The following is a 24844-nucleotide window of genomic DNA, read 5'->3' as shown; positions in this document are numbered from 1 at the left end:
ACCAATGACTACTAGGTGAGTTCTTGCAGGGTAGGTGCACATCCATTGAGATTTGTTTACATATGGTGAGAGTTCAATATCAATCCTCACAAAATTGAGCACGACTCACTGGTGGGTTGTGTGGGTCTTACTGGAGAACTATCATGACCCACAGGTGGGTTATTTGGGACCCAACATGTTAAAAATACATGAAAGAATAAAGACTGGGGAGAAACCATACAGTTGTTTTATTTGTGGAAAACAGTTTCATACAAGTAGTAACTTAAAAAACATTGAAGAACACATACTGGTGAAAACCTTACAGTTGTCCATTGTGTGGAAAACACTTTAATACAAAGAATTACATAATATCACATCAAATAATACAGTTCTATAGTTTGTGAAAAAACATTTGGAACAAGTGTTATCTTAACAATACATCATAGAACACCTACTGGTGAGAAACCTTGCAGTTGTACAATGTGTGGAAAACACTTTAAATCACATGAAATAATATACATTGGGCACAAACCATACAGGTGTTGAGTTTTGAAAAAAAAAAAGTTAAAATATATACTTTGAATATACATCAAAGGACACACACTTGTGAGTAATGTTACATTTGTGGAGTATATAGAAAATAATTTGTATCAAAGGTTGAATTAGAATGACATCTAAGAACACATCTGAATATATTTTTACATATGTAGCCATTCATATAAACTATTAATATAATGAAAAAGGATAAGGTGAAACTTTTACCTAAAAATTATAACCACATGAAGCTTGTGGTTGTTATTAATTATGAAATATGAGAATCAAGCAGCATTGAAACAACTGAATTCAGAAATAACGTGCTATTTTTTATATCATTAAGTTATGTTTAAACCTTCTGTGAATTTTAATTGTATTAAAACTGTCTTCCAACTGTACAAAAGTTTTCTGCAGAATATAAAATCTTCATAACTAAAGGAAATAAAAATGCTTAACATATTAAGGTGCTAAAATGTTTCATGATGAATTTGTTTTGTTATTGTAGTTAAGGTTTGTCATCTGTAACTTAATTAATTACCTCTAGATGAAAATCTCTGTTCAGTGATGTAAAGGTCCAGCATGGCCAGGTGGTTAAGGTGCTTGTCTCATAATCCAAGGGTCTTGGGTTTGAATCCCCGTCACACCAAACGTGCTCGCTCTTCCAGCTGTGAGGGCTTTATAATGTAATGGTAAAAGAGTAGCCCAAGAGTTGGCTGTGGGTGGTGATGACTAGCTGCCTTCCCTCTAGTCTTACATTGCTAAATTAGGGACGGCTAGAGCAGATAGCCCTCATGTAGCTTTGTGCTAAATTCAAAAACAAACAAACAGTGATGTAAAGATTTATTTTAGAATTTTAATAATAAATTCTATAGCACATGTTAAACCTTATTTTAAATTAAGTAATGTATCAAAATGCCTTAAGTGAATGTAGACAATTTATTTTACAACTGGTAAGTTGTTATGCAAATTATGAGCCAAACTGTACTAATTCTGATAATATTATAATCACTACTCCATAAAAAGAAACATCTACTAATGGCAAAGATCTGTGTAAAATGTTTTTACTACTGCATTAACAATATGTTGTTTAACGATTTTTGAAGCTCTATTAACCTCATTATATTCATTGTGCATACAGTTGAAAACAGTCATCAAGTCGTTATACATTTTAACCTCCAACAACTTTTGTATTCATGTAAATATATTATCGAGAATTAAAAGTATTTGTAATTAAAAAAAAGTGGATAAACACCAATTTCATTTACCTTCTTTTATCCCATAATCACTGTTGTTAAATGAAATGTTCTTAAGATTTCTTAGGTATTACTTGTTTGTGACATGGCAAGATAACCAATCAGTACTGATAATTTCAAGACATAATATGCAGGTTTATGTTAATAATTTATGAAGGAGGTATGATCAGGTGGTTAAAGCACTCGACTTGTAATCTGAGTATTGCAGGTTCGAATTCCCATCACACCAAACATGCTCGCCCTTTCAGCCATGGGAGTGTTATAATGTAATGAACAATTCCATTATTCATTGGTAAAAGAATAGCCCAAGAGCTGGCAGAGAATGAGGATGAGTAGCTGCCTTCCCACTAGTCATACTGGTATATTAGGGACAGCTAGCGCTGATAGCCCTCACGTAGCTTTGCAAGAATTTCAAAACAGACAAATCACTTCAACTACTAATGTACTTGAATGTTACCTTAATATAAGCTTTATAAAATAGAATGAAATAATTTGAAATTTAACTCAGATGTTAATTTAGTGTATCCAGATGCTGATTGTCTGATGTTTCTATTTATTTCAATCATAAAATGTTTTAATTGTTGTAGTAAAATCATTTTATTTTATGAAAATTATTAATGTAAAATAGCAATTGTTTTAATAATATTTAAATGTATGCCATAGTCATTCATAGAGTTAAAATTATTTTCTATTGTGTCTGTTAATACTATATTTTACTATGTAATTTTAAATTTTTGATATGATTATTCATGTTTAAAAAGTATGTTTATGCAAGTATAATTTGCAAATACAAGAGTATAAAAATTTGAACCAATGAATACTGAACTTACATGAAGATATATTACCATGGAATGGAGCTAGCAAACTTACTTAAGAAGCAAAGTAACTTCATTACTGTTTATTTGTAATAAATGACTCAATTGCATATTTAATCAAAATGTTTTATTTCATACTACAATTAAGTAAGAACATTATCAAATAATTTAAAGCACAATAACTAAATATAAGTAATAGATGATTTAAATAAATAATTGAGACATTCATAAAATGTTAACGAATGTAATGCCTAAAGGTAACTAGGATGCATTTTTGAAAAGGTAAACATATGATTTAACTCAATAACATGTACATATTTGATTTCTAAAGTATAACTTGTAATCGATTTTACAATTTTAACAGTTTAATTTATGTATTCGTGGTGTAAAGTGAAAAATATCTTTTTTGTTTAACATTGTTAAACTGTTGCTTTGAGAAAAGGTTTTGAGTGAAATATCAAAAATAGAATGTTTTAACTAACTCTTAACATTCTGAGAGAAGAAATTTTTAAAATGTCTGTAGCCCAGCATTGTCTGGACTTGCACTGCTGGAAACCTGGTTTTGATACCCATGGTGGTCAGAGCACAAAGAGCCCATTGTTTAGCTTTATACTAAACTACAAACAAACAAATCACTTCTGTATTTAATTATACATAATAAAAGGTTAATTTGTACATTACAAGTAAAACAAATATTTCTATGAGACAGTTAATATAGCTAATTGTGTTTTCATTGAATAATTAATTTGTATGTGTCACAAAATACTCTGCAAGAAAAATTATTATTATTAGAAGGCAAATAATATAACTGACATCTTGTAGTACATGAATTATGTAAAAAAGTTCTTATCATATATACCGTTTTAATTTATAGGTAAATCCATAATTTGAACCAAACAAATATTACAGGGTAGCTAATACTCTACCTTATATACCTTTAGGATTACCCATTGTTGTATATATAAAACTTACTAATATTGTTAATTCATTAGTTCTACAGTTTTAATTTCTAGAATTCATATATCATACAATACTACCTGTCCTGAAAATATTTTAATATTTATCACACCTAACATTTTGTTATTGATAAATGAAACCATTACTTTATACTGTAGTATATGATTATAGTTTTAGCTTCTATATTTAATCTACATGGCATATGTTTTTCATTTTCTATCATTCTGTATGTAAAACACTTATTAATACAGCTAATTTATTTGTTCCATAGTTTTCATTACTATACTTCGTTCTATAATATACCTTTATTACCTATTCATCCAAAAGAAGATATTTATTGAAATTTATAGTTTATAAAATATTAATTAGAATAATTTAGTGAATAATTTAAATTTCATGTTTAGCTTTATAAGTTAATACACATATAATTGCTTTGCTAAAGTTTAAGGGATTGTATTTCACCCTGTTTAAGTACGTATTTAACCACTTCTATAATAGAAATTAAAAAATAGTATTCTTATCTGTCTGTAACTATTTCACAAATCTTTCGGCATAACCTGACAGGCCTCTACTAAACCTAATCACACACACGTGTTGTATCTGTCTGAACGTCACTAATTTTGAAATTAAATTATAGAGAGACCAAAGCAAGTTACCTCCAAATGGTGTGGACACTTCAGTCCTAATGAATATTTGTTGTGACTCATGACAGTGAAAACTATGACAACTTTTTACTTAAAATGGTGGCTAATAGAATTCAATGTTCAATATCGTGGGGGAAAATATCAATGGAAAAAAAAACAGTTACGATACATGGTGCATGTTAATGTGTATGAATATATATTAAATAGTGCAGTGTAAACATGATACATATAATTACATTACAATTGTCCAACTTCAACGTAATCTTCAAATTAGCTATAATGTTATAATGTCACAAATATTGATTTTTCTAGAAAAAAATTTGAAAAATACTAGATTAGTGTTTTCTGAAAATTCTTCCCTGTGAACTAATTATTCACGTTTCTAATAATTGTATTAAAACATCTACTATAATTCTCTTTTTTGGAGTTTCATATATAAAACTCTTATTTCATCATATCCCAAGATGTTTTAAGCAGATATAATTAATATATATAAGTAAAATTACAAACCTTAATTGGAACAAATTTCTCAAGTAATGAAACAGATCACAAAAGTGTTAGGTAGGGAATACGATCTTAGATCAACTGTTCAGAATTATAGTTCATCATTCATAAATTTGCAAGACAGATCAGACAATAGGTGAGAACTGAAATTTATTGTTAATATAAGAAGCTAGAATGTTTGTTTTTGAATTTCATGTAAAGTTACACGGGAGCTATCTGCACTAGTTGCCTCTAATTTAACAGTATAAGACTAGAATGAAGGCAGCTAGTCTTCACCACCCATTGCCAACTCTTGGATTACTCTTTTACCAATGAATAGTCGGATTAGCCGTCACATTATAACGCTGAAAGAGTATGTTTGGTGTGACGGGGATTCAAACCCACGATCTTCAGATTAAAGGTCAAGCGCCATAACCACCTGGCCATGCTGAGCCTTTTCGGTATGCCTACTGCTCAATGTACTAATATCTGCAGTATGTTCATGCAGTCGAGTATGTGATTATAATAATTACCACAGCGGTATGTCTGTGGACTTGTATATAACGCTAGAAACTAGGTTTTGATACCCGTGATGGGAAAAGCACAGATAAACCTTTGTGCTTAATTACAAACAAACATAATTAAAAAACATGAGTTTAAATTTTTATTTTATTATTATTATTATTATTACAGTTTCATATGACGCTCGAATTTTGAAATATTTTATGGAAAACTATTTCCGTGTGTGTCTTTGTTGTTTGTTTCTTTTTTCATACATTTTTCTTACTTAAAAGATTAATTTCGACACCTGGTAACGCAAGAAAGCCTGATTGTACAGCCGAAGAATTCTTTTACTTTCAGCATTACGACTCAATCGGCATGGTCAGGTGATTAGGGCGCTTAACTTGCACCATGAAGGTCACGAGGTCGAATTCCCGTCCAGCCAAACATGCTCTTCCTTTCAAAACCAACAAACAAAATAGTCAAATGATGTAAACACTAAATTTTAAGCAGTCAACACAACACATTTCCTGGTCACACACACACACATATAACTCCTATCTAGCGAAAAAGGGTTTCTGGTTGGAATCCCGCTAGTTTCTAGTTTACACTTTTTCGAAAAATGAACAGCAAAGAGTTGAAATAAAAGAAAATGCAGAATCTTTTCAGTTCTTGGTAACAAAAATATGTATTAAAACAAAATAAGCAATTTTCGTGAGCTCCATACAGTATGAAAGAACTTCATGTATGTTTGCTATTTTACACTCTTTTCCTTTGTTTGATGCAAAGCTGGAGGATTTTGAAGAAAGAGCCCTTAATTTATTTTCTTTTGAGAAAAAAAAGATAGAAGATGATCGTATTGAAGATTTGTTATTTGATACATTGATACAATTAAGGCCTATAATTTTTCTTTGTGCTAAATTTTGAAGATAATAGGACGAGATGGTAAAAACAAGTTAATCTCCATTTTAACTTTGTCAAAGAGAATGATGGAGCTATAGAATGAGTTGCCGCCCCTTTACCTCACTTCAAGAGGGATTGGTGATTTCATTGAAAGCAGGCCATGTCAGAGGTTTGAAGAGGACCGGACCACTTCTGTTTTTTGAAGCCCATGGCTATAAAATTAAAAACAAAACGACGCACGAAAACAAAATAAGACAATCATTAGCCTAAAAGAAAAGTGAATCGTAATTTGAATATTTCATATGTAACATAGGTTTATTGACATTTAGCAAATGCTTTTTAAGCCTCTTTCTCTGCACAAAAACAAGTCTTAAAAATGAAAAAAGAGAAAAAAATAAGATAAGTGTCTAAATATGAAGTCCCTTTTGAGTTTGAAGGTCTAGCCAAATAGCCCTCATGGCTTCCCTCACACACTTTCTAACTGACCCTAATTGAAAGTAGAGGATAAGATTTTAATATTTCCAAAGATGGTTATGAAGGGACAACCTTCAAGTAATAAACGGTCTCCTCTTCTTTGTAGATCATGTTATTAAAAGTTTGTAAAAGTGAATGGAAATTAAAAGGAAAAACCATGTAAAGCATTAAAATTATATTTACTGGAAAATGTAACGACAATTACATTACTACACTTTAAAGAAACACTGTGGATATACTGTTGCAGGGCCCGGTATGGCCAGGTGATTAAAGCACTCGACTCGTAATCCTAGGGTCGCGGATTCGAATCCCTGTCACACCAAACATGCTCGCCCGTTCATGTTACGGTCAATCCCACTCTTCGTTGGTAAAAGAGTAGCCCAAGAGTTGGCGGTGGGTGGTGATGACTAGCTGCCTTCCCTCTAGTCTTACACTGCTAAATTAGGGACGGCTAGCACAGATAGCTCTCATGAAGCTTTGCGCAAAATTCAAAAACAAACAAACAAAACACGTTGTTACAGAATTAATATAATCTGTCTGAACTCGATGTATGAAGTGAAAAAATGTTAACTACACTTCAAATTTATTAAATGATTAGTCCTTTTCAAAAAGCAGTAGATTGTGATGACTATGTGAGTTTATTTACACGTGACAAGTGCGAGACTTTTACGGGATAATCAGCGAAAATGGTTTAGTCGATAGACTATTATCATTAACTGTTAAACTCGGCAAACCTGTCAGACACAGCGAAACGTCATGTTAGTACGCATGCGCCAATTTTTCGCGTCACCTGGCGACACAACGACGCCGTTGCTCAGGTGCTAGAAAGCTGTTGTTTGCAGTGGAGAGTAGTGGTGTGTTTGTAAAGGTTGTACAAACGAAACAGTGTATGTGAATGAGTGTAAAACCATTGCGATGTAGGGTTCCTGACAATCGGCTAGTAATAACTTGACTGTGTCATAAATATTATATTGGATTTATATTGGATAAACAAAGAACAAACAGAAAATACGAGATCGAAACTGCTTTGATCAAGGTAAGCATTAGATGTAATTTTTATTAGAATTCGACGAATTGCATTCCGAGCCCGAGCAACGTTTTCAGGGCAACCACCTCACGTCCGGCAGTGGCGGCCTCTAACCCGCTTATCTTTGTGTGAGTGTCATACATAGTTATATGTTGGCAAAAAACAAAACAAAAAACTTTGTGTGGGCTCAATATTACTAAAAATAATAAAAAAAATATTAAGGATAAATTGCTTATAAGAAATTAGGCTGTTAACCAGTACGAAAGTTACATCCACTTCTCTAAGCCTGCTCTTTGTTTGTCTTTCAAACGTATATGAAGAATTATGGGATATACAGATCTTTGTTTTACAACTGTATTTGTTATCATTCTCCAGTATTGTCGATTTGTAAACAATGAACAAAATACACTGTTGCAGAATTAATATAATCTGTCGAAAGAGTTTCTAGCAGTGCATTAATATTTTAGTATTACGAAGCATAAGGGAAGATGAAGTATAACTAAAAATCATCCCTCTCACGAAAAAAAAATGTTGAGCATAAATAATGTCTGGGTAAAAATGGCGTTATCTTACTAGAGCTTAACCATTTCTTGTATAATATCTAAAAGGCACATGATGATACACATGCCACATGGCGGGCATGAAATATCCTCACGCCACTTGATAGAATCCTGCATGTGGTATGACATTGAACTCCAAATCTACTTAATAAAACTTTAAAATGTTTTTCATATGATTGGAATTTACGTTGTTAAACCTAACCCAAACGCTTCAGCTGATATAATCTATACCTTAAGAACTGAGGTTCGTATACTAAAACTTCCATAAGTGTCGAGAAGTGTACATGGATGATGGTAGCTATTTTCTTTACACCTTCTGCAACTATGCAGGAAAAGTAACAGCCTAAATTGTAACTTCACAAAGACACGAAGGTCCTATTGCCGCAAAATCGCACTAAGGATTGTTAGTGGGTTATAAGAGTAACGGCTTGGTGTGCTGTTGCCCAGCTGTCTTTTCTCTGTGCTATCAATCTAAGTGTAGCTTTGCGCGAATACCCAAGACAAACACATATAATCTTATACAAATAATACACCAATCAAATCTTGCGGGAAAACTAACTTTTTCTTTTTAATGCTAAAGACATCTCTTAGCTTCTTCAACACCATGTCCCATTCTACAGGGCTCGGCATGGCCAGGTGGTTAAGGCACTCGACTCGTAACCCGACGGTCGCTGGTTCGAGTCCCCGTCACACCAAATACGCTCGCCCTTTCAGCCGTGGTAGCATTATAATGTTATGGTCAATCCCACTATTCGTTGGTAAAAGAGTAGCTTAAGAGTTGGCGGTCGGTGGTGATGACTAGCTACCTTCTGTCTAGTCTTATACTGCTAAATTGGGGACAGCTAGCGCAGATGGCCCTCGTGTAGCTTTGCGCGAAATTCAAACCAAACCAAACCCACTCTACAGAACCAACATGTGAAGTTGGAATTTGCTACCACCAGGAAAAAAGAAACAAAAAACTCTGTTCCCCTTCAAACTTCCGAAATAAGTTTCGAGTGTCTTGTTGTCTTTATTTACTGTGACCTCAAACTAAACTTGACATTGGGAGATTTGTTTATCAACAAATATAGCGGTAAAGAGTGAAGATTAGTTTAATCACGTTTGTTTTTCTTGTAGCAAAACCATATTGGGCTATCTGCTGTGATCACGGAGGAAAATCGAACCACTGAGTTTAACTTGGGTAAATCTGCAAACTTACCGGTTTTTCAGTGGAGTTATTTTAATCATATACAACATTTGAATATTTTTGTATACAATTAAAGCAAAGCTTCTAAGACTACTTGTCACATCCCAAAGTGAATATGGTTGTTTATATGTATATATATATATATAACTTTTAATTTGATAATTCAAAGTTTCCTTCTGTGATAACCGTTTTATAATTGTGTAAACTACTGTAGAGAAATAAATTAAAAATTGTGTTGTTCTAAAGTTGTGACTGTAAAACTTAAAAGTTTTAAATATTTTCGATGCTTTGTCTCTTTCCCCCTGTAGACTTATAACGTCAGAAACCATGTTTCAATACCTGTAGTGGAAAGAGTACACATAGTCCTTTGTATAGCTTTGTGCTTAACTACAAACAAACACAAGTATTGTCTTCATGGTATACAATTGATCCAACTTGAATAAAGTATGTAGCTTTTGGTAAGTAAGCGTTTTCGAGTACCACCGATCCACCTTGAACAAAATATTCCTTTTGATTTGTAAACGTCTTCATGGTACAATCGATTCGGTTTCAATAAAAAAGAACCTATTAAAGAGTATTATTCCTCTAGCTATATAACTCGAGTACAAATGCATTTTCCAAATTTTTTTGTTATTTTTGAAATTCGCGCAAAGCTACACGAGGGCTATCTGCGCTAGCCGTCCCTAATTTAGCAGTGTAAGACTAGAGGGAAGGCGGCTAGTCATCACCACCTACCGCCAACGAATAGTGGGAGTGATCGTAATATTATAACACCCCCACGGCTGAAAGAGGGAGCATGTTTGGTGTGATGGGGATTCGAACACGCCACCCTCAGATTACGAGTCGAGCGTCCTAACCACCTAGCCATGTCGGGCCACGTGAGGAGAATTTATCCAGTCTGGCATGAAATACTTTTGGCTTTATCTACTTTTTTTATTATTATTATTCAGGAAGGGGAGCAAGATTTATTTGACCTACTCACTTCTTGAATATAACTCAAATCGTTCCAATGTATGCAAAAATAGCAAATCTGCGGTAAGCGACATATACCGTTATGTTTTTCTTTTATGAATATTCGACAGTTTGTTATTTTTTTCAAAAGGACGTTTAAAAGTTGTAAGATTGAGATCAATTTATTGTTTCGATGTACTCAGGGAGAAGATTCCGAATGTTACATTCTGAGGTAACAACTCAGGACTTTTGTCTTTGTACTAAATTGAGTCCATTTTTATAACAATCACTGCATTTGGTGTACATAAATGACTTATTACAGTTTGAACGAAACTCATTGGCCCGGCATGGCCAAGCGTGTTAAGGCGTACGCCTCCTAATCTGAGAGTCGCGGGTCCTCATCCTCTTCGCGCCAAACATGTTCGCCCCTTCAGCCGTGGGAGCGTTATAATAATGACGGTCAATCCCACTATTCGTTGGTAAAAGAGTAGCCCAAGAGTTGGCGGTGGGTGGTGATGACTAGCTGCCTACCCTCTAGTCTTACACTGCTAAATTAGGGATGGCTAGCACAGATAGCCCTCGAGTAGCTTTGTGCGAAATTCAAAACCAAACAAACTTTAATGGAACTCTGCTATCGAGTCATGAACTTATGATATTTACATATGAACATATTTTACAAGATTTGTCATTGAAGGCAAGATATCTGATAAAACATTCTAAACGAATACTCGAATACCACAGAAATGTTAGTAGTGAATAAAGTATAACTCCATTAATACGTTGGGAAGATCTTTATTTAAAAAGTTACCCCAAAGGATTGCCACTTAACGTTTTCCCAGTGCCACAGCGGTAAATCTACGAACTTACTTCACTAGAAACCGGGCTTCGATGTCCGTCGTGAACGCAGCATATTGAATAATAAGTGATTTTTTATTCTACTTCTTTGATATGATTTTTGTCCATTTCATAACTTTTTTAACAAGTGTAACTGTTGATAGTTTTTATAGGTTTTTAACCTATACGCCAGTCACTACTTCTTCAAACAGCTAGATGATGTTATTTGGAAAAGTGTAAAACATGTATGTGTTATAACTAAGGTGTGTTTGTGTGTTTTTCTTACAGCAAAGCCACATCGGGCTATCTGCTCAGCCCACCGAGGGGAATCGAATCCCTGATTTTAGCGTTGTAAATCCGGAGACATACCGCTGTACCAGCGGGGGGCCAAAATTATGTTTTTCTTATAGCAAAGCCACATAAGGCTCTCTGCTCAGCCCACCGAGGGGAGTCGAACCCCTGATTTTAGCGTTGTAAATCCGGAGACATACTGCTGTATTAGCGGGGGGCTTAAAAACAAATGTACAGTGAAAAGGGCGAGCATGTTTGGTGCGACCGGAATTCGAACCCGCGACCCTTGGATTACGAGTGGAACAACTTAACCCACATGGCCATGCCGGGAAGCGGAAATAAAGCAAATTTGATAAACTTTTTAAAGGCACCGGCGAGAATCGAACTCGCGATTTCCTGTTTATTAGACAGACGCTTTAACCAACTAATCCACGGCGCCGTCTATAACTAACGCTTTATTAAAAGATTCTATGCTGGTTTATCGCGAGAACTGGACGTTTAATGTCCACGACTGACACTGCGCACTTAGCGTACCAAAAAATAATATTCGCACTCTCGTTTTATTTTACACAGTACGGAAATATATCCATCGTTAATCCATCTGTATTTATTTTTATAACTTATAAACCTTTTAGAATAATTGTTATGTAAGAAATAAATTATGTTATATTTTATTATCCTCACAAAGTGCAACTCTTAATATTTGAATCATAAAAAGAGTTTACAATTTTAAACCTTCTGTAGTTAGGCTAAGGTTGAAAAATGTAAATTGATCGTGATTCTCTGTTTTATTGTAGGTCAATATTTTAACTAGCCTTGACCTGTCTGTGCAAAGGGCATGAGAAATATTACTGTACGAGTACGTCCTCGTTTGGTTTGTAATCTGCTGACAGGTCGCGAGTGGTTGGGGTCTTCAGACCGGAAACTTTAAAGCGGTTCTAACGGAAGTCATCTATTATAACATTTACGAGTTTTATCAGGCTTCAATATGACATTGAAACTAGAATAACACGATTATGATCAAGTAAACTGTAGATGAGGCTTCACACGACTATCAGCGTAACTAGAACCAACATAAAATATTAAAAAATTACATTATTTGATTGTAAAACTGCACGTGACCACTAAATATCTGACGTTGAAACTGGAATAATTTGTGAATGATTACATCGTAGATAAAGATCCACATGACAATCAGCAACTAGGCTAGTTAAGAGCCGTACACTGAGTAACCAGCGCTGAAAAAAGACATGCATAACTGTTATAAGCTATATTTTTAATGTTATTGTTATAGAATGTTATAGACTACATAATATTAAGATCTAACAAGTTCTATAATGTCTTGAATATTAATAATCGAGCGAGTACACGAAGTGTACAGATATAACTACGAGTAGACTGTTCAGGAATGGTGAATAATAAAGTTGTAGTAAATCAGAAAGTTCAGTTCAGTTAAATAATATGTTCTAGCGAAATTCTCGAATCAGTGCTATGTCTGTTCTGCTATTATACAGATTAGCTGTAGTATTAAACAAGTAAGTTTAATATTACGTTAGTTGTAGTACTGATAGTCAGATATTTCCGTTTGAGCGTCTTTTGCAAACTTAGGCGTAAAAATACAAGTTACAAAAGTGTACAGGCTGTAGAAACGTTAAAAAACAAAACAATTTTTTGTTACATGGACTAGATTTCAAGTTATTTCACAAAGTAATTTAAAAGAATCCGCTCAATAAAAGAACGACGACAGTTGATGTAAGAACAAATCATGTTTTACGAATACTGGAATGTCTCGTGAATTATATACATTTATAATAGATAGCTGTAGACGTTCTTGTGACGAAGTAGATAATACACTCGTTTTGTACAGTGCGGCATGATTAATTCACAATATTTATGCAGTAGTTTTGCAGTTTCTCTTATAGAGGGCGAATACACGAATTAATGAAAAAGGGCATGACGTACTTAATTTACTGTACTTGTGTCATAGTTGACTGTCAACTTTAGAACTTAATTGGTATGACTGATGAAGACTGTAATAAAAAGCTTAGTTTAAGTTGTTCAAAACATTACCCTAAAATACAGCAAAAATAAAAATTATTTTATTTCTATAAAGTTGATATTATACAACTTTCAAGTTCATACCCTACTTTAGGTAAATCCACTGGTTAACTCAAGAAACCAGCTAAAACTAAAACGTTGTGTATAAACTGTGTTGAAACACAGGTATTCTCATTTTCACTATGTTTTTATTCGATTTATTGATATTACAATCTCTTCAGTGTCATCTTCAACGTAAAGATTAGTTGATGTTACTTTTGTGTAGGGCATTGCGTAATTTCGTGATTAGTGTGCCGCGCCATGAACCTGAGGATCTATAATTGTAAACTCGCGCTTTGCACTTAGAGGCCACAGGTTCGTTATACAATTGACAGTTGAATCCCACTGTTCAATTAGAGTAATCAAAGAACTGACGACGGACAACTAGTGACATTCCTTCTGTCCCATCAATTCAAAATCACCGCAGCTAGAGAAATAGCCATTTGTAGCTTTGCACGAGTATTCAAAACATAAATAAACACAATATATTAAGTAACGTTTTGGAAGAAGAGGTCAAAAGCATCTGACCCTCCCTGGTTCTCAAAGACTAAATCTCGACAATAGACAGATAGAAATATAACGTTTTTGCACTTACTTTCGTGGGTATTCGAAGCGGTTTAATCGTGTTTGAAATTTATCGCTCTCTCATATTTTAATATAACAAAACCAAAACTTGCTCTGAGGGTAAGTCAGACATCGTAAAGCAATATCCGCCAGAAGCATCAATGCCAGTCATATTCAGAATGTTTTTTGGTGGTGTTTTGTTGGTTTTTAGTGCCAAGCCTTACACTGGGCTGTCTGTGCTCTGTTCATTACGGATAGTCAAACCATGGATTTTAGCATAATAAATCTTTCAACTTACTATAGGCATTCTGGAGAGACTTTAAGAAAGGTGGGAGCTATTGATTGTAACATTTATTATTGTGACTCATATAGAAGGTAAATTTAATCGCGTGGGAGCTGTTTAGTGAAAAATTTATTGTTGTGACACGTGTAGAAAAGTGAATTTAACCGAATGGAACCTGTTGAGTGTAAAATTTATTGTTGTGACTCGTGTAGAAAGTAAATTTAACCGAGTGAGAACGTTGAGTCTAAAATTTATTGTTGTGACACGTGTAGAAAGAAAATTTAACCGAGTGGGAGCTGTTGAGTGTAAAATTTATTGTTGTGACTCGTGTAGAAAGAAAATTTAACCGAGTGGTAGCTATTGAGTGTAAAATTTATTTTTGTGATTCGTAAATTCAGTAAATTTAACTGAGAGTTATTTTCGTAAAAATGTCGAGTCAAACATTATAGTAATGCAGTGCATTTTAATAAAGATGTTTACACTTGACTGGTAATTTTAGGTGACATGAATATTTTGTGTAGACTTTTGTAAAATAGTTAAATAGATAGTGTTGAAAGTGTATATATAAGTTAGTGTATCCTTCGGTCTCTCTTCTTCTAGATCTTATTTAGGGCACGTCATTTGGGAAGCCCATATGAATTTACTAGGACATCCGTGTTTTGTGTTCCTTTGACGTAAGACAGAAAGTATTATGTAATTTGTTTCCGTTCGTGTAATGCGAGAACTACATTTTCTCTAAGACTCATGACAATTATACGCTTGCTTGCACAGGTTACAGTTTGCTTAATTAGCCACTAATTAAAGTGGGAATAAAACAGAGAAACGACATGAATACCTGTCTGTATTCAGTTGGTAAGAACATTCATTTCTCTGTGTTTAGTTTTTAGTATTATTATCCATTCTGTTTATTATTCTTGTCGTTGTTGTATATGAATAACTTATTTCTCATAATTCAGGTGATAATGAATTTGTGAAAGGAAAATTATAGGGCAATGAAAACAATTATTTTAAAACATTTTTTCTCGCTTTTTCTTCGGATTTAATAGGTTATGCGTTTCATAGCCCAAGTTAACGATTACCTGAGAGTACAAAAATGAAACATTTTTTACTACATAATTTCCCGTTCGCTAACACCTTAACATCATAATATATCTGTTAACATGTGAGTTTTACTATTATTACTTATTTTAAAACTCTAAGAAAAAAAAAAGGTAAAAATATTAACCATCTTATTAATAGCATAAATTAGAAAATAAATTTACCTCTCTAACTGAAATAAACGAATAACAACACATCTTATTTTCTATCTATCCAACACAATCAGAAATTTTTAGGTTTAATCTTGTCCTATGGTTTTCTTGTCCAAGGTTTGCTTATGAGTCGCGATGTCCTTCAAACCGGTCTTATTTGGCATAATAGGTGGCAAATAATAAATAAATAAAACATTGACAATTTTGTGTTATATAAAGGAATGGGAGAGGGAGTGTGACAAAAACTCAAGTACGTTTGCGTTTGACAACAATTATTAGATACCCAGAAAACCGAAATGTTAAGGCATTTGAACCTTAAATGAATCCAAAAAACGATTAGTTGTAATAAATTGATGCTGTATTAATAAATTTTGTTCACATCGTGAAACTTTATAGTACGGAACTCCTGAATCGTAAGACAAGGAATTAAAAGATAATGAGATTATTTCATACATACGAGATCATTAGTCGCATGCGAGATAAATAACTTGTACTTACAACATAATAAAGTATCTCGTACATGCAAAATAACATTATTATTTAATAAAAACCTCACCGTTAATCTCCGTATCATACACAGTGTTAAACAATGCTTCGGTTAGTGATCATAATACAATTATTCAAATGGGTTTTTTAATAAATCTTCTTGACTAATTTAATTTACAGAATTCTTTTTATAACATTTCTTAGAATTTTCACGTTGTTTCAAAATTATCTCCAGCTTATTCCTATAACGGAGCTATCTGTTTGGAGAACGTTCGAAGTAACGTAATTAAGGTGTATATATACAGAGAAATTGTGATTAGTTCCGAGAAATCAATTATATATCGCCAGCCATTTTGATGACGTCATCTAAAGCCCGACTAAAGTCAGCTTCTTTCTGTAGAATGAAATACACTTGCCGTGATATTGCCTCAATTATTGAAACTCGTAACAGAAATCCTATATAACCAACCGCTTAAGGCTAGGTGTAGACGAGTGATTAATATGCTTGGACTATGTATCAGAGTGTTCATGGTTGGAGGCTCGACGCCAGGAAAACGCGCTCTGCACTTTTGGGTTGTGAACACCATATTTTTAAAAGTGGCAGTGAAATAAGAGCTAGGAGCGAACACTCTCCACTACCTGCGTAACTTTGCGCGAAAATTTTGAAAGAGACAATTATGTTAAAAATTATTTTAAGTTGAACTAGAGAAAAATAGGTTTAACTTATCGAAAGCAGTTGTTGTGATGTTATATATATATATAAAGTTTTACAGAATTTTCAAAAATAAACCACATTTACAAATATAAGTTATGTGCTCAAAGGTTAGTAAGGTTTAATTAATCGCCTTTATCTTATCAACCACATATAAACATGCAGTAGCTAACACTAATATTTTATACTGGCGGTATTTAAATTACTGTTTACCAAAAGGCTCTTCAAAAAGCAACATTATCGGCTTTTTTTAAAAGTCCTTTTCTTTAATTATGGCTAAACCGTGAAAGAAAATAAAGAGAAGTATTGTTTTTCGTTTTTTTTTGGAATTTCGCGCAAAGCTACACGAGGGCTATCTGCGCTAGCTGTCCCTAATTTAGTAGTGTAAGACTAGAGGGAAGGCAACTAGACATCATCATCCACCGACAACTCTTGGGCTCCTCTTTTACCAACGAATAGTGGGATTGAAAGTCACATGATAACGCCCCCACTGCTGCAAGGGCGAGCATGTTTGGTGTGACGGGGATTCGAACCCGCGACCCTCGGATTACGAGTCGAACGCCTTAACCCACCTGGCCATGCTGGGCCAAAAGACAAGGAAAATGTGACCCTACACAAAATAATATTGTCAAATTAATCAAACTTTGATATTCTAACCACTTGACAAATAAATATTTATTTATTTAATAGAAAAAAAAAGCAGTTGAGCAGTAAACATCTGAAATTACAAGAAGCATTTACTTTGTCACCACAGCTGTTGATAAGTGACTCACCCTCTCTGCTTAGTTTCCTAGGCAACCGAAAAACTAGTAAAAAAGAAAGTATGCATTCGCGTTGAGTTGTGTTTAAAATATAACCTTTTTTTTTTTTCGTGTGTGTTTCACCTGTTTTACACAAATATTATATTCCTGCAGGCATTGGGCGGAACAGAACTGAGTCTAAATAGCCACGAGCAATGTTATACTGTTACTACCTCGAGAGAAATGTGTCCTGCCTGCAATATCGAGTCTAACGAAATATTACGACTTAACTTTTACGTAGAAGTATTATAGATAGTCAGCTTCGGTCAAATTATTTTGACATGACCAAAATTGATATCGCATTTTTACAGTCCTCAGTTATAACGTATTTGGAAATAGTGTTCTAAAATTAGGGATTAATTGGGGTGATAAACGGATGGAAATTGTGATTACCACCAATAAAAGATGAATAATTTTAAACTTAATCACATGCGTTCTACGAATTCAGATGAAGGTGAGGTATGAATATTATTTATACTTAATAAATAGGTAGTGTTTAGTATGTAGGAATGGGCCGGGTAGAAATGGCTGACGCACATTACCTATTGCTTATTATCGTCTCACAGATGTTTGATAACAATCTAAGATAATTTTATAAATATCTCATTTTGGTTCTCAAATATATTAAGATTTCCAGTTTAGCTATAAACATCGATAAGGTTGAGCATCGGCGAGCAGCGTAACAACCACTTGTTTTGCTCATTTTCTAGATTCTGGCGTCAGAAGAGCTAGTTTTTCTATGCTTGAAGTTGTTGCAATGACTTGCATACCAAATTGTTGCATTTTAACTTGGGTAGTGCAGAATCAATATAGCGTCTCAATAAGTTAACATACGATGTTCAATCTGTTAGGCCTAAACTGCTGCATTCATTGCAACTGTCATTCATTATGAAATACTGATTGGTATACTTTAGAGGGGAAAATCAAATAATAAAAAAATTGAAAGCAATAAGGATGATATAGGGATAACAATGACAAAAAGTACAGAAGTAGGGTAGAAATAAATATACAAAAATAACTAAATACGTAGCCATTAAGTCGATGTTACGAGTTTATGCGAATCACCCATTGTGAGACTTCACAGTATTATTCAGTTTAAATGCTTCTGTTTAAACTTAAATTAATGCAGCTGATAGAAAGTCAACGCTTAGTTCAAAATATTAGGTTACTTATGTAGAGATTTTTCTATATTTACATTTACCTTGTTTCTGTACTTTTTTGGCATTATCATCCTGCATCATCCTTTTTGCTTTTCACTTGGTTGAATTGGTAGTTTTATGCTTACAAAGATAAGGGTTAGCTTATGGAGATTACTTATTCTTAAAAAAGTGAAGTGTGACTGCATGAAGACTTCTTAATTTTACTAAAAAGGTAAGTGTGATTACATGAAGGCTAGTTATTTTTAAAAGGTGAAGTGTGGCTACATGCAGACTACTTATTCCTAAAATGGTGATGTGTGACTGCATGGGGACAAGTTATTCTTAAATAAGTGGCTTCATTCGCGCATCCCCAGAAAGTTATAAGATATATGGATGGGTGGGCCACTCTGTAGATATGCAAGCGATAAATACATGTTGAACATTCCAAATTAGAAAAACAATACAGTAAAGGCAAAAGTTTTTATTTATATAAAATATATATATATTATAGAATAATAACTTCGACTTCTTGACATATTTATAGTTAGTAACTTGAAAGTGTTCTATTCATGAAAACAAAAAATATATGAATTATGAACAACAATCACAGTCATTCGTGATGACGAGAAACTCATTTGAAGTAAAAATGTATCTCAACTCTCTTTGTTAAACTGAAGATGACCTAAGAAAGTCAAAACTTATTTTAATGAAGATTTTAATACCTATACCAGCCATTTTGAGATACATAATCAGAGTCATTGACTACCAGAAGAATATAATGATCAATGGTATGTTCAGAATAACACAGGAACTATTATTGTTGATAAAATGAGGAGTAGTTTAAAACCACACACACATAATCAGTTAATGCGAGCTGATCATTTGGGTATTCCATTTTATTTGTTGTCTCCAGACGACACCTGAAAGTTAGATATACAATATAGCACTTGTCACACTAACGACTAGCGATCTAATTGAAAAGTGTTTTAGATTACGCACGTAATATTATAGCAACGTGTTTTTTATTAATTATTTGACTTAGTGTCACACTGGGAATTCGAGAATTCTTGGTTTGAGGCCCATTGCCACGATAACGCATTCCGCTCTTTTGAAGTTATATGTGTATTATAAAGGTACCTTTAAAATCCCACTATAAGGACAGACATAAATAGCCCAAGAGATAGCAGTAGATATTGTTGACACACTGCGAATTTCTTGCCAATTAGTTCAAAATCAAGAACAACTATGCGCAGACAGCTCATGCTGTAGTTTTGCGCGAAAATTTAAAAACAAATGAAACAGAGCCTTCTACAACTTTATTGCAAACTGTGCTCGATTAAGTTAAAAATATTTGTTTTGAGTTAGCCTTTACACTATTGAATGAACATATAACAGTTATACAGAATATATTTCCTCCTCTTCATATACCTGACCAGAGGGAAGGCATCCAACCAACAGATCCCCCACCATAAAGGGACTATATAGATTTGAAACGAATAACGAGATTTACTGTTACTCTTATAACACCCTCAGAGCTAAAAGTGCCAAGTGTTTTCAGCTACATTCCGGCGAGAACCTCGGATTGTTTGAGTAGCAACACTATACACTAACTACTAAACTACTTCCGGTCCGTACAGCATATTATAATAAAATGTACAATTGTTGCCAGTTAAACGACTAAACCTATTTTTGTTTCTCCATAATACTAGAGATATGAGTGTTACGTATTACAATTTAAAATAGCCTGAAGCTGAGTTAACTTGTAATTTGTATTTAGAAGTTAATTAAATGTCGACATGTATCCACTTGCCAACAAGATGGATACACACACAGTTTTTTAATCACTGAAACATATTGTAATATGTGAACAGTAATACAATTTACAATAATGATTTGTGTTCAACAATTTTACAAACTTACAAATAATATTAAGTCTTCTTTCCCGTCTGGGCTCCCCGCTAGTGCAGCGGTATGGCTCCGGATTTCTAACGCTAAAATCAAGGGTTCGATTCCCCTCGGTGGGCTCCGCAGATAGCCCGATGTGGCTTTGCTGTAAGAAAACACACACTTCTCGTCTGGAACTTCCTTGATATCTTATCGAGGGTTCACGATGAGCGAGTTAATCCTTTGTTGATGTAGATGCAAGTTACTTAATAGGGAGCTAGCTAACTCTACGTTCTTTATCGAAATTTTCTACTGATTGAGTTACATAATGTTTTCGTAAAAAAATACCAATGTTCGATATGAATCTGTTGAAGTTAAATGGTTTTTATGTTCGAAATCTGTAAGCATTCCTGTTTAAATACCTGAAGTTCCTGATTAATAAGCGTTAATTACAGTTTTCGAGTTTCATGTTACACTAATTATAGCAAACCAATAATATATACTGTCTTTTAGTGTGTCGCGTTGATTATATTTACAGGCGTGAGGAAAATTTCTTGAAATTTCAGCCTGCACAACAATAAAACGATACATTAGTGCTTACGTACACACAGATATATTGTTGATTCTTACAGTCATTTTCGAAACTTTTCAAGAACTTTAGTGAATAGGAGGGAGTATCGCAACATAGGTTTAACAGTGTAAGTCATGTGCATTTCTAAATAAAACTTTAACTTAACAAACGTCAGAATTAAAATATATATAATGATAGTAAATCCTTCACATGAGAAGTTGGCGTAAGAGTACCATGGACTTTACTAATACATTTTAAAATACATTGGCGACTTTATGTAGTCAATGATAACACAGACCTGCAAGTTTAAACTTCATAAGAGTTTTTTGGTTTTAAAAACGGATTTTCCATAATTCAGCTACGCACATCTCGAAAATAATATTTTTTCCTATCACATAAAGATTTTTTACAAATCAGAAAAAAAAAAAACTATTCAAATCAAATTATTTTGTTTATCACAAAGAACATTTTCGTTATTATGAAATTTGTTACGTTTGGATACAAGAACGACCGGCAAGACTCTCATGTTGCGATTGGCCTAGAGAAATCTATAGCCAGTAGTTATCAATATATTAGGCATAACAAAATGTGACTCGATTTCAACAAATATGATTTACTTATGTGAAAGTACAAAGGATGTTTTGTGAAAATATGCACGTGATGGATATTATTTTCAGATACAGGGCACAGGAATTACTGTAGAACAAGTAAAAAATTTAAGACAATAAAACCATCTCAGGCCTGTGTAATGAAGGCTTTGATTAGATTCCCAGATCGTTAAAGATCGTGCATCCAAGTGTTCTTTAAGTATCGACAAGAACCATACAGTACATCGAAATTGTGAAACTGCGCTTGTAACAAATCGGAACACAAAATGATTTTAAACAAAAGATTCTCCTCTTGTAATTCATTATTTTCCTTCTTCTTTTAGGAATTTTTCATTTAATTTTTTTCGCGAAGGAAATATATTTTAAAGAATGATTTTCTCCTTCTTTCTGTTAGTTTTCAAGTTTATTCTTTCTGGTATTCAGTTAACACATGTTCTTATGGATAATAGAAAGAATAAACTTGAAAACTAACACTTTGAATACTCTTAGTTTCAAATTATATTATTAATATTTTGAAGTCGTTTAGACTTGTTTTGTGTCGTTTTTATTTATTAGTTGGTACACTGGTTATTCATTAAGTAATATACTTAACTGCATCAATTTAACATATTCAAAACTTCTCTAGGCCTCTCTGCGCTAGCCTTCCCTAATTCAGAAGAGATAGTCAATAGTGAAGGCTGTTAATTAACACCATCACTCCGGAATCTTGGGCTAAAAACGCCAGCAGGTTTAGTGGGACGGGGATTCGAACTCACGGGTCACAGGTTGGGTGGTTAGCTCCCTAACCACCTGACCATGCCAGTCCAAGTAACAAAAAAGTGTCAAGTAAAAAAATCACTAACATTACAACAAGTTCTAAAAATGCACATTTTATATATGTGATGTCACTGTAACTGTGATACAGTATTAAAAAGTCAGATTCTTATAATGCTTTGCACACCTTTTATTCTGCCAATACAAAATATAAAAAAAAAAACGATTTTCGTTGTCTATTACGTAATAAATCTTTTTAAAATGTATTGGTTTAAACATACAGTATATTTGTAAAATCTGTTTTATTAAGTTTTCAATACAATATTCGTGTATCTTTATAAGAACGTGGCGTATGAGCAAAAACATTTCACAATTTTAACACTATGACACCTGTTCTTGAGCCAAAGAGGTTGCAAGGTGCCTGACGTTAGCACCTGAGGGAGAGTAACAGAATGCGCTGTGTTTAGTGTGGGTTCTACTAATGGATACGAGGTGGTTTTGAACAACAAATCTTTTTTTGATACAGTGAAATATTAGTTATTAGACACGTAAATTTTGGTATAAACTGTGTAACTTATTTCTTATATACATATTTTCAGGGTTTTTTTTAAGCTTAGGGGTCATCTCCACATTTGTACTCCGGCAGCACTGTACCCCTAGCTGTTATAATACATGTATGTGTATCATACGCATCGCCAAGACTTATTTCACTGAGAGGGGGGGCTCGCTTCTCATACAGTGTAACACAAATACATGAAAGCCTAAGTAAACCGTTAGTCAATAACAGTCCAAAACATCGTTCACAGCAATGTCCATGTTAGGTTGAAGAAACACATTAGTAAACGAAAGACGTTATGAACATAATGTTATGAAGCAACATTGGGCAGTTTTGCAACACTAGGTTTAATTTTACATTACCATAAAAATTCCATTTGAGGTTCTGTGGGGGGTAATAATAAACGCCACCTTCTCCTAGTGACGCTCATGTACATATTTTTTTATATTATTTGAACGTAATTATTACATTTTAGGTAGCGTTGTTTGCATGGATTAAATTTTTTCTTAACAGCTCGCAATAATTATTTATAAATATAATTTTGATTCGTAATTCACTCAATAAGAAAATAACACAATAATATATTAACTCTTATAGTTTTTCCAGCTGTTATGAGAGGTATTGTTATTGAAAAGAAAGATCTAATTTTGGCTATGGTGTTGTTTGAAATAAGCGTAGCGTTTATAGTCTTTACCAATACCCATGAATAATTTAATTTTAGAAGGATATCTTACGGTATAGTATTCCATTTCATTTAACGTATTTTTTAACTACAATTGAGGCCTGATGGTTAGGGCACTCGCCTCGCAATCTGAGCGTCACGGGTTCGAATTCTGTCATTGAGTATGCTCGCTCTTTCATCCGTGGTGGTGTGACGGTTACTTTCACTGTTAGTTAGTGAAGAGTAGCTCAAGAGTTAACGGTGGGTGATATTGCTGCCTTTCCTCTAGTCTGTTACTGCTCTCGTGTAGCTTTGTGCAAAATTAAAAACAAAATCGTAATATTAAAGCATGTAATGACAAGTTTTACTTTGTTTTTATTTAATATTTCTCTCAAGGATGACGTTATGGAGTCAACAATATTTGCCTTTTATCATTCACTCTTGGCTTAGTTTGTAACGAACACGGAATCATTCTGTGAAGGACATGCAACAGTTACAACCTCGTCAAAACAATGGTTTTCATCTGTTCTTCAACGCAAGAGGTTTCTAACAGAAGTTAGGTATCGCTTCACGTGAAATGAGATGTTTTTGTTTATAATAAAATATCACAAACAGGTGTTAAAAAAGAAATTCATTGTGAAGTTAATCATACTTAACGCCTTTCGTTATGCACACTAACTACATTTGCGTGACATTTGTAGCCATACCAAGGGATTTCCTGTACTATTAAACAAGGATAGACTAAAACCCGAGGAAATAAGCAATCCGTTTTTGTTGTTATTTGGGGCTGGGAGTAATTTTGCGTACAGTGATAGAAGGTCATAAGTTTTCCGACCTTAATTCAGATGCAAAATTTGGCACCTGCCTTAAGTAATGAACCAGCACGAGGCATCACAAATTAAAATTCACACTTGCAACTTGTAATTAATCAAACCAAAATATTAAGGGATGATATATTTAATTTTTTGTTTTATTATTGTTAATCTTGTAAACTATCGAGTTGTACGAATTTTAAAGCTGGATACACATGAACAAAGACGTTTTAATGTGCAATTTCAACTCCATAGCAAAATTGAGTTTGTTTCGAT

General features: G+C 33.6%; 1 long non-coding RNA gene, 1 other non-coding gene and 1 pseudogene across 16 annotated transcripts in view; 1 reads left to right on the top strand and 2 right to left on the bottom strand.

Annotated features, from left to right (window-relative positions):
• The window catches only part of LOC143240915 (uncharacterized), a 45089-nt gene extending 27868 nt beyond the window's left edge, over nucleotides 1–17221 (bottom strand). For 4 of the 14 annotated variants that reach the window (XR_013022031.1, XR_013022032.1, XR_013022033.1 and 1 more), the window contains exons 1-2: nucleotides 4195–4520; nucleotides 1052–1317 (exon numbers count right to left, since the gene is read on the bottom strand). This is a non-coding gene — a long non-coding RNA (uncharacterized LOC143240915). Of the gene's footprint in view, nucleotides 1–1051; nucleotides 1318–4194; nucleotides 4521–16142 lie in introns of those variants that run through there. The other 10 variants (XR_013022035.1, XR_013022036.1, XR_013022042.1 and 7 more) reach the window with 9 other exon arrangements.
• On the bottom strand, nucleotides 11758–11831 carry TRNAI-AAU (transfer RNA isoleucine (anticodon AAU)). Its single transcript has one exon. It is a non-coding gene; the product is annotated as a tRNA-Ile (tRNA).
• A 616-nt stretch (nucleotides 17222–17837) lies between the features above and the next one.
• The window catches only part of LOC143240913 (cadherin-23-like), a 77567-nt pseudogene continuing 70560 nt past the window's right edge, over nucleotides 17838–24844 (top strand). Inside the window, exon 1 of the transcript XR_013022030.1 lies at nucleotides 17838–18038. The product of XR_013022030.1 is annotated as a cadherin-23-like (transcript). The remainder of the gene's footprint in view (nucleotides 18039–24844) is intronic.

Source organism: Tachypleus tridentatus, chromosome 13 (genome assembly GCF_004210375.1).
Source record: "Tachypleus tridentatus isolate NWPU-2018 chromosome 13, ASM421037v1, whole genome shotgun sequence".
Classification (NCBI taxonomy): Eukaryota; Metazoa; Arthropoda; class Merostomata; order Xiphosura; family Limulidae; genus Tachypleus; species Tachypleus tridentatus.
The sequence above is the reverse complement of the archived record's forward strand: the minus strand, read 5'-3'. Positions and strand labels throughout refer to the sequence as shown.